Raw genomic sequence first — 11,795 nt, forward strand, 5'->3', positions numbered from 1 at the left:
ATCTTAATATTTTCTTTTTATCGGCCAGTCTGAGATATGGCTTTTCACGGAGCCAGCATCACGGAGTCGCCTCTTCACTGTTGATGTTGAGACTGGTGTTTTTCGGGTACTATTTAATGAAGCTGCCAGTTGAGGACTTATGAGGCGTCTGTTTCTCAAACTAGACACTCTAATGTACTTGCCTTCTTGCTCAGTTGTGCACCGGGGCCTCCCACTCCTCTTTCTATTCTGGTTAGAAACAGTTTGACCTGTTCTGTGAAGGGAGTAGCACACAGCGTTGTACGAGATCTTCAGTGTCTTGGCAATTTCTCGCATGGAATAGCCTTCATTTCTCAGAACAAGAATAGACTGACAAGTTTCAGAAGAAAGTTATTTGTTTCTGGCCATTTTGAGCCTGTAATCGAACCCACTAATGCTGATGCTCCAGATACTCAACTAGTCTAAAGAAGGCCAGTTTGATTGCTTCTTTAATCAGCACAGTTTTCAGCTGTGCTAACATAATTGCAAAATTAGCCTTTTAAAATTATAAACTTGGATTAGCTAACACAACGTGCCATTGGAACACAGGAGTGATGGTTGCTGATAATGGGCCTCTGTACGCCTATGTAGATTCCATAAAAAATCAGCCGTTTCCAGCTACAATAGTCATTTACAACATTAACAATGTCTACACTGTATTTCTGATCAATTTGATGTTATTTTAATTATCAAATATAAACACAGCACTCAGCACATCTGAATAAAGAGTGCTCTCTCTCTCTCTCACACACACAAACACACACTGAACAACCTTGTTGTCCTCTGTGTGAATGCACTCTGTGTGAGGCACTCCGATGCTGTAGATGTAGGCATGCACAGAAGAGTTGAGGATGTCCTCTGTGTTTGTGTTTCTATCTTCAGTTTAAACAAACATGCAGAAAGAAAATAAGAGAGTGTAAAGATGATGGTTAGAGAAACAGGCCGTCCAACATAGAGATTACACCTTCACCTCCCTTTCTCTATCTCTCTCTCTCTCTCTCTCTCTCTCTCTCTCTCTCTCTCTCTCTCTCTCTCTCTCTCTCTCTCTCTCTCTCTCTCTCTCTCTCTCTCTCTCTCTCTCTCTCTCTCTCTCTCTCTCTCTCACACACACACACACACACTCACACTCACACACACACACACACACACACACACACACACACACACACACACACACACACACACACACACACACACTCACACACAGTATTGTACAGCTAACCTTGTGGGGACACACAATTCAGTCCCATTCAAAATCCTATTTTCCCTAACCCCTATCGCTAAACCTAACCATAACCCTAACCCATACTCTTACCCTAATCCTAACCTTAACCCAAAAACCTAACCTTAATCCTAACCCTAATTCTAACCTTAACCCTAAACCCCCTAGAAATAGCATTTGACCTCATGGGGACAAACAAAATGTCCCCAGTTGGTCAAATATTTGTTTGTTTACAATTCTTGTGGGGACTTCTAGTTAAACATGTTCACACACACACACACACACACACACACACACACACACACACACACACACACACACACACACACACACACACACACACACACACACACACACACACACACACACACACACACACAGTACTGTAGCTGTGAGTTGACACTGTCATCTTTTCTTTGCATTTTTTTTGTTTTGCCGCGCTCTGCATTTTTCTGTCTTCACAAAGGAAAAAACCCTCACCACTGATTTTCAATTTGCTTCAAACACGGTACATGATTTTGCCCTACGTGGCTGGCTAGCTCCATCGACAGCTTGTGTGTGTTAGTGTGTGTGTGTGCGTGTCTGCATCTGTTTGTGTGCATATGAGAAAATGTCTGCCTCTACACACAGATAACAGCTCTAGCAGAGACAAAGCCTCTCTTCTAATATCTCTTCTAATCCACACACAAACACACGCACGCACACACACTTACACAAACACTTAAACACACTCTCGCTCTGTTTTCTCTAATCCTCACACATCCACAGTCTCTCGTTGTCTGTTTCACGAGCTCCTATTCTCTGAAACTACACTTCAAAGTCATTGTAGCAGCACACTGCAAACTCCACTAAAGGACTTTAAACTCCCATAAGTCTTTAGTCTCCCAGCGTCTCTGCTGAAAGGCAACGGTCGCAGCCCTCTCACTACATTGGTGGCCGGTTGATAAACTTCATGCACAGTGAGGTGGCTGTATCTGGTTATATACTGGTAATACATTCTCCTGAGACAGGGGAACTGAAGTGTGAGATAGATTTCAGTAAAGGGGTAACACACGTTCGTTCCTCAACTGAACACTAAAGTCTTGTCTCTCTCAGCGACTTACAGCTCAATCACTGAACCCAAACTTACATCACACCTCAAGGCTTCCCGACTGGCATCCTGTTTGCAGCTGGATTAAAGTGTGTTTCTCTCTCCTCAGCAGTCTGCCTGGAGCCTTACTGCAGAGAGGGTGGCTATCTCCACACAGCCTTGACTGTGTAAAGGCCACTCAGGCTTACTTAGGACATGTAATTAAACACTAACCAATCTGTTCATGAGTCTCTGAGCCCTGCTCTGCTGTAGGCTACACTCAGGGCACAGGAGAACAGGGCTATGGTTCCTGGGGTGGGTTTTTGGTGGTGCAGGATCTTCTTGGTGTGTATGGAGGGTGATGTGTCCTTCTCTTTCTCTCTCTCTCTCTTGCTTTCTTTCTTACTTTTTTTTCAGCTAACCTCCTTTTCCCCCTCCTCCTCCCTCCTCTCTCTCAGTTTTTAAGAGCTGGAGCCAGTGCCCAGGTCTCTGTCTGTCTGGCTCTCAGCCCTAATTGCTCTCTGATGCTATAAGCAGATGCCATATGAAAGGCATTCAGGTTGGAATGTGACTCAGTCAGTCTCGCAAGATTGAATTAGGTGGCAGAGCGTATTAAGAGGTTAGGATGAAAGCCAGCCCTTAAATACTGCAGACAGGAGCCAGGTAGGCAGTCCTTGTATAAAAGTTCCTGTACTTCATTTCAGAGTGGAAGACTTTCATTAAAGCTGTGATTATAGGGCCTACAGGTTAACATAGGTCCCAGTCAAGCTGAGACTAAATTGACTTACAGCCTATGATTGTCATGTGACTGGAGTGCTGACTCCTGTAAAGTGTGTGTTGTGTGTGATTGCCCAGCTCTGACCCCTCGGAGGAATCTGATTGGCTGACTGTGCTCCTGTGACCCTTTTCGGGGGTCTTATTGGTTAGTTTTTAGCCTTTACCAGTAGGTTGACATGTGTCCTTCCCCCTGGCTGATGATGGACAACCAGTGAGTGGTTGGTTCTCTCCAGGGAGGTAGTGGGGGTGGAGATCAATGACTCTCTTAATCAACATGATTAAAACACCACCTCTCTCTGTCACAGCCTCTGGCCTCTCCCCACACACACACACACACACACACACACACACACACACACACACACACACACACACACACACACACACACACACACACACACACACACACACACACACACACACACACACACACACACATAATATACACTCTCCCATGTTTCTGTAACCGTTATAAAGCGAGTGTGTGATACACTCTCTCCTGTCACCTGCTCCGCTGCGCTGCCAGAGAGCTTTTGATTGGCCCTGACAGAACCAATTAGATTTAGCTGTAGATAGGGATACGGAGCTAGGCGATGGGGGAACGAGGGAGGAGAGGGGGGGACTGACAGTGGAGACTGATCCAAATCTAACTTCTGTCACATAGTAGATCTCTCCCCTCCTCCTCATCTCATCTCCTTTCCCATTTTCTCCTTCAATCCCTCCGTGCCTCTCCTCTCCTTCAATCCCTTCATACCTCTCCTCTCCTTCAATCCCTCCATACCTCTCCTCTCCTTCAAACTCTTCATACCTCTCCTCTCCTTCAATCCCTCCATATCTCTCCTCTCCTTCAAACCCTCCATACCTCTCCTCTCCTTCAAACCCTCCATACTTCTCCTCTCCTTCAAACCCTCCATACTTCTCCTCTCCTTCAAACCCTCCATACTTCTCCTCTCCTTCAAACCCTCCATACTTCTCCTCTCCTTCAAACCCTCCATACCTCTCCTCTCCTTCAAACCCTCCATACTTCTCCTCTCCTTCAAACCCTCCATACTTCTCCTCTCCTTCAAACCCTCCATACTTCTCCTCTCCTTCAAACCCTCCATACTTCTCCTCTCCTTCAAACCCTCCATACCTCTCCTCTCCTTCAATCCCTCCGTGCCTCTCCTCTCCTTCAATCCCTTCATACCTCTCCTCTCCTTCAAACCCTCCATACCTCTCCTCTCCTTCAATCCCTTCATACCTCTCCTCTCTTTCAATCCCTCCATACCTCTACTCTCCTTCAATCCCTCCATACCGCTCCTCTCCTTCAATCCCTCCATACCTCTCCTCTCCTTCAATCCCTCCGTGCCTCTCCTCTCCTTCAAACCCTCCATACCTCTCCTCTCCTTCAATCCCTTCATACCTCTCCTCTCCTTCAATCCCTTCATACCTCTCCTCTCCTTCAGTATGTTCAGTCATTACACTCATTAGTCATTTGTAGTTTGTTGTGTTTTGTCACATGATGTGGTGAGACTTCCATATCCAGTGGCACTGTTTTCCTGTAGGGTAATACTAGAATGGTTGTGTGAGGAGTACCAGGGGTCTTCAACCTGTAGGGTAATACTATAATGGTTGTGTGAGGAGTACCAGGGGTCTTCAACCTTTCGGGTAATACTATAATGGTTGTGTGAGAAGTACCAGGGGTCTTCAACCTGTAGGGTAATAGTATAATGGTTGTGTGAGGAGTACCAGGGGTCTTCAACCTGTAGGGTAATACTATAATGGTTGTGTGAGGAGTACCAGGGGTCTTCAACCTGTAGGGTAATACTATAATGGTTGTGTGAGGAGTACCAGGGGTCTTCAACCTGTAGGGTAATACTATAATGGTTGTGTGAGGAGTACCAGGGGTCTTCAACCTGCTCAACTTCATTTCCTCATTCCCTATCTGGGATACCCTCTGCCTCACCTTATCAGATACTATTTCTTATTATTTTCTCACTTGTGTACACATTCTGTATGTGTGTGTATATTCCCTCTGCTTGTCAGATCGTATTACACCATCCTGTCAACTCTCTCCCTCTGTGTCCTTCATCATAGGAGAAATACATTCACAAATGCACACACCCACGTACACATCCATCCAACCAGGTGATAGACATCACTGCCCATACACGCAAACACACACACATGCTTGCCTGCTCACACACTCACTCACAAACATCCTGTCGCTGTACTTTTCTGACATGCGTCACATACACATCTAGTCACACTGACAATACTACACAAAGTACAAGTAGTTGGATGACAGTGTGTGTGGATGTTTCCCTCTTCAGGATGTATGACTACCAGCGCGTGCCAGCTTCCCTACCTCCACTGTCCCAGGGACCTAGCCTGGCCAAACGACCCCGCTCCTCCTCCACTTCCTCTGGGCACAGACGCAGCCGAGACAGGCCCCCCTCCAAGAGCTCTAGAGCCCACTCCACCAGCTCCAACAGGGCCAAGTGTGAGTAATACACACACAGTCACACACTACACTCAAGATGGTTCTCTCATTACAACACTTCTATAGCAGCCTCTTTCCTTAATGGATCCTAGCCAATCAGGTCGCATTATTAGCCCAAATAAACAGATCAGAACCAATAGGCAGTGTATATGCTGTTCTAATACCCACCCTCATCACCTTGATAGTCCTTATTACCAACACATTCACAGAAATTTGCCTTGGATCCTTTCCTTCCTTCTCTCCCCCTCTCGCATTCTCTATATCTCTCCTTCCCCCCTCTCACTCCCTCCCTCAACCTCTCCCTACTTGTAGTGCGAATGGAGGAGCTGCAGGTCATTAAGAGGGAGCTGACTCTGATAAAGACACAGATTGACGGGCTGCTTGACAACCTGGACAGGATGGACACACAGAGGCAGGACCACACAGGTGAGACAACCAATCAGAGAGAGAGACAGAGGAGTGGACAGGTGAAACAGCAGTAAAGCATGGTAGGGGAAGCCACAGTTCTTACGAATCAGCAAAGAAGAATGACAGTGAGAAGTACAGAGATGGCGAAAGAAGGCTTACAGGAGAATAAATACAAAGCCCTACAGGGAAGTGTTGTAGTTGCTGCTGCCCTCATGCGGCCACATGGACAAACTGCATCTTTGTCCTTTCTACGACACATACTGTACTGACAAATAAAAAAAGAAATGTGTGTGTCATCTCATCCTTTCTATCTCTTATCTGTACACGTTGCCTTTTTGTGGTTGACTGATCTCATCTCCATATTCATTTATTCCAACGTAAATTATGATCCTCCTCCACTACTGTACCTCATCTCTACTTTCTGTCTCCCTCTCCTATTTCTCTCTCTATCGCCACATCTCTCCCTCATCCTGTCATTCTTGTTCTCTCCTCTCGTCTGTCAAATCGTGCATTGCAGTTGACCATCGATGGTTTAGATTGAAAGTGAGCACAGGCACACCAACACTAATCTGCCCTATAGAGGGAACTTAGTGAATGTTCACTCCTATTCACTCCCTCTCTCTCCGTATTTTTTAGGGTCTCCCGTGAGGGAGGGCAGCCTGGCCGGGTCACCGTACTCCCCCTCCGCCAGCAGCGGTGAGCGCTCCCCCTCCCCCCTGTCCCCCCCACGCCGCTGCATCCAGAGAGAGAGCCCCGAACTGGGGGAGGCCAGCGACGATGATCACACGGTAACTGGCTTGATGTCTGTGTGTGGAGAATATCTGAATGTGAGTGGGAGTTCTTTCTCCTTGTCTCAGAGCGACATGAGGGCCTAAGCATGTCCTATGGTTGGCTGTGATTTAGCAGCTGTCAGAGTGATTTGCCATGCAACAGAAATAGTGCTTATCTCCACACACATACACACACAGAAACACACACACACAAACACACATACACAAATACACACAAAGAGAACACTGACAAGAGCATCAAATCCATAGCCATTTTGAGTAATATAAACAAATCAATAGCATGACACTTGAAGATCCCATTCTGGGTTCATCTCACCCACACACAGTTCACAATCATAACTGACATTCAACTCAAACACACAAAGAAAATCTGAGAGTAAAAGCAAGAGAGAAAGAAAGAGAGACTGAAAATAGGACAAACGAAAGCAGGACAGGATGCTCTTACCCTGACAGATGAGTGGGTGTTTATATAGAAGACTATTATCCTCCAGACCTTCCTCATCACTGTGTATAATCACCCTGGAGAGGGGAGCCTTACCTGAACAAAACACTCTTTGGTGTTTTGACACACTGTTGCTGATTGAGTGTGTGTGTGTGTTACAGATGAATAACCACAGCTCTGACCCTGAGGACGAGATGTGAGGATGGAAACAGAGAAGAAACGGAGGAGCGCCAGACATAGAGGAAGAGAACATCTTGTCAAGAAGTTACCATGCCAACAACTGATTCAGAGGCCCCACTCCTGTCTAACCAACCAGTTACATTGTATTCTACATCCACATATACATCAAACAGAAATACACTACTACACACTACTACACACACCACTTTGTGTTCAGAGTATAAATCCTGCCCTTATATTCGTTAGCCTCTTTAGGTTCTAAATCATCTATTCCTACTCTCTCTGTCTGGTAAGGGCAGATATTGTATGTGTGAACACACACACACACACACACACACACACACACACACACACACACACACACACACACACACACACACACACACACACACATACACACACACACACACACACACACACACACACACACACACACACACACACACACACACTTTATCTGTAGAGTGTAATTATTGTAATTATTAACCAGAACAGGAAGGTGAAATAATTTCCATATTTATAATTTTCTTATGCTCTTTTTAGCACGTCTTCATATTTTCCTGAAAAACATTCTGATTACCAGTCCGTATAAATTTGACATTCATATTGAGAGACTGAAGGTTTTTTGAATAGAGCATACTATAGATGTTGCAATCATAGTTTTTCAGTGACTTGAGTTATTTTGTTATCTGTATATCATATCATTACCAGAGCATGAGTTCATCAGTTTATACTTGTCCATCAGTTAAAATCCTCCCAGTTATGTCTGTGTAATGTTATTTCTCTGCTGTATTACTACCTGTCTGTATAAGGTATGAAGAAACAGTAGCCCATCTCTTCCTCTATGTACCTGGCGCTATGAGCTGAGGAGAGGCCCCGGGACCGGTCCATGTGTAATATTGTGTATTACTGTAAAACTTTACTGTATTTTGTCGGCTGTATGATTTTAATCCAGCATTTTGTTTTAGTTTTTTTTATTTGTTAATGTTTTTTAAAGCGAGAAGAAAACAACAATGATAATTGTTTTATTATAATTCTAGTGGTGTTAGATGTTTTGTTAGTTCTGTTTGCATTCATGAAGAAGCCAAGTGGAAACACTACTCACACTGTCACAGTAGTAAAGGTATTTTCATATTGATTAAAAACACCTCTGGGAGTGTTTTCTTTATCATTGTGTGTGTGTGTGTGTGTGTGTGTGTGTGTGTGTGTGTGTGTGTGTGTGTGTGTGTGTGTGTGTGTGTGTGTGTGTGTGTGTGTGTGTGTGTGTGTGTGTGTGTGTGTTTTACTATCCTTGTGGGGACCAGAATGAAAATATGGACAAGTGGGGACATTTCGCCAGGCCCCACAAGAAAAGTGGTTATTTTAGACATAGGGTTTAGGGTTAGGAGTCAGGTTTGGGGTTAAGTGTTAGGGAAAATAGGAAAGTTGTTTGGTTCCCGTGTCTGTGTGTGTAATAAAGGGAAACAGGATGAAAGGCAATGCTGTAATGTGTGTAACTAATGCTGACTGAACAACAAACAATGTAAAGCTCAACATCAGACACAGCGGAACATGTGTAAACTGTGTGTGTACAGTATGTGAGTGTTACAGAGAGGATGGGGAAAGCAAGATGCTTTTTATCTCTCAGAATCACCTTTATTCGCCAAGTACATTTACACATACTCAGAATTTTACTTGATGATATGGTGCTGCAGCTGCTAGTGATAGACAACATTTAGAGACAGAATACAGACAGTGGAGTTTCAACAAAGTTTACATACAGTACATTTGGAAAGTTTTCAGACCCCTTGACTTTTTCCATATTTTGTTACTTTACAGCCTTTTTAAAAAATGTATTAAATAAAAAGATTCCTCATCAATCAAGAGAGGCAGTAATAAAGCCTCTCTTGAAAAACCCAAACCTTGACCAAGAAAATATAAAAAACTATCGGCCTATATCGAATCTTCCATTCCTCTCAAAAATGTTAGAAAAAGCTGTTGCGCAGCAACTCACTGCCTTCCTGAAGACAAACAATGTATATATGTATATATATAACAATGTATGCTTCAGTCTGGTTTTAGACCCCATCATAGCACTGACACTGCACTTGTGAAGGTGGTAAATGACCTTTTAATGGCGTCAGACCGAGGCTCTGCATCTGTCCTCATGCTCCTAGACCTTAGTGCTGCCTTTGATACCATCGATCACCACATTCTTTTGGAGAGATTGGAAACCCAAATTGGTCTACATGGACAAGTTCTGGCCTGGTTTAGATCTTATCTGTCGGAAAGATATCAGTTTGTCTCTGTGAATGGTTTGTCCTCTGACAAATCAACTGTAAATGTCGGTGTTCCTCAAGGTTCTGTTTTAGGACCACTATTGTTTTCACTATATATTTTACCTCTTGGGGATGTCATTCGAAAACATAATGTTAACTTTCACTGCTATGCGGATGACACACAGCTGTACATTTCAATGAAACATGGTGAAGCCCCAAAATTGCCCTCGCTAGAAGCCTGTGTTTCAGACATAAGGAAGTGGATGGCTGCAAACTTTCTACTTTTAAACTCGGACAAAACAGAGATGCTTGTTCTAGGTCCCAAGAAACAAAGAGATCTTCTGTTGAATCTGACAATTCATCTTGATGGTTGTAAAGTCGTCTCAAATAAAACTGTGAAGGACCTCGGCGTTACTCTGGACCCTGATCTCTCTTTTGACGAACATATCAAGACTGTTTCAACGACAGCTTTTTTCCATTTACGTAACCTTGCAAAAATCAAAAACTTTCTGTCCAAAAATGATGCAGAAAAATTTATCCATGCTTTTGTTACTTCTAGGTTAGACTACTGCAATGCTCTACTTTCCGGCTACCCGGATAAAGCACTAAATAATTTTCAGTTAGTGCTAAATACGGCTGCTAGAATCCTGACTAGAACCAAAAAATTTGATCATATTACTCCAGTGCTAGCCTCCCTACACTGGCTTCCTATTAAGGCAAGGGCTGATTTCAAGGTTTTACTGCTAACCTACAAAGCATTACATGGGCTTGCTCCTACCTATCTTTCCGATTTGGTCCTGCCGTACATACCTACACGTACGCTACAGTCACAAGACGCAGGCCTCCTAACTGTCCCTAGAATTTCTAAGCAAACAGCTGGAAGCAGGGCTTTCTCCTATAGAGCTCAATTTTTATGGAATGGTCTGCCTACCCATGTGAGAGACACAGACTCGGTCTCAACCTTTAAGTCTTTACTGAAGACTCATCTCTTCAGTGGGTCATATGATTGAGTGTAGTCTGGCCCAGGAGTGTGAAGGTGAACGGAAAGGCTCTGGAGCAACGAACCGCCCTTGCTGTCTCTGCCTGGCCGATTCCCCTCTCTCCACTGGGATTCTCTGCCTCTAACCCTATTACAGGGGCTGAGTCACTGGCTTACTGGTGCTCTTCCATGCCGTCCCTAGGAGGGGTGCGTCACTTGAGTGGGTTGAGTCACTGACGTGGTCTTCCTGTCTGGGTTGGCGCCCCCCTTGGGTTGTGCCGTGGCGGAGATCTTTGTGGGCTATACTCGGCCTTGTCTCAGGATGGTAAGTTGGTGGTTGAAGATATCCCTCTAGTGGTGTGGGGACTGTGCTTTGGCAAAGTGGGTGGGGTTATATCCTGCCTGTTTGGCCCTGTCCGGGGGTATCATCGGATGGGGCCACATTGTCTCCTGACCCCTCCTGTCTCAGCCTCCAGTATTTATGCTGCAGTAGTTTATGTGTCGGGTGGCTAGGGTCAGTTTGTTATATCTGGAGTACTTCTCCTGTCTTATCCGGTGTCCTGTGTGAATTTAAGTATGCTCTCTCTAATTCTCTCTTTCTCTCTTTCTTTCTCTCTCTCGGAGGACCTGAGCCCTAGGACCATGCCTCAGGACGACCTGGCATGATGACTCCTTGCTGTCCCCAGTCCACCTGGCCGTGCTGCTGCTCCAGTTTAAACTGCGGCCTGCGGCTATGGAACACTGACCTGTTCACCGGACGTGCTACCTGTCCCAGACCTGCTGTTTTCAACTCTCTATTGACAGCAGGAGCGGTAGAGATACTCTTAATGATCGGCTATGAAAAGCCAACTGACATTTACTCCTGAGGTGCTGACTTGCTGCACCCTCGACAACTACTGTGATTATTATTATTTGACCATGCTGGTCATTTAGGAACATTTGAACATCTTGGCCATGTTCTGTTATAATCTCCACCCGGCACAGCCAGAAGAGGACTGGCCACCCCTCATAGCCTGGTTCCTCTCTAGGTTTCTTCCTAGGTTTTGGCCTTTCCAGGGAGTTTTTCCTAGCCACCGTGCTTCTACACCTGCATTGCTTGCTGTTTGGGTTTTTAGGCTGGGTTTCTGTACAGCACTTTGAGATATCAGCTGATGTAAGAAGGGCTATAT

This window comes from Salvelinus namaycush, chromosome 30, assembly GCF_016432855.1.
Source record: "Salvelinus namaycush isolate Seneca chromosome 30, SaNama_1.0, whole genome shotgun sequence".
NCBI lineage: Eukaryota > Metazoa > Chordata > Actinopteri > Salmoniformes > Salmonidae > Salvelinus > Salvelinus namaycush.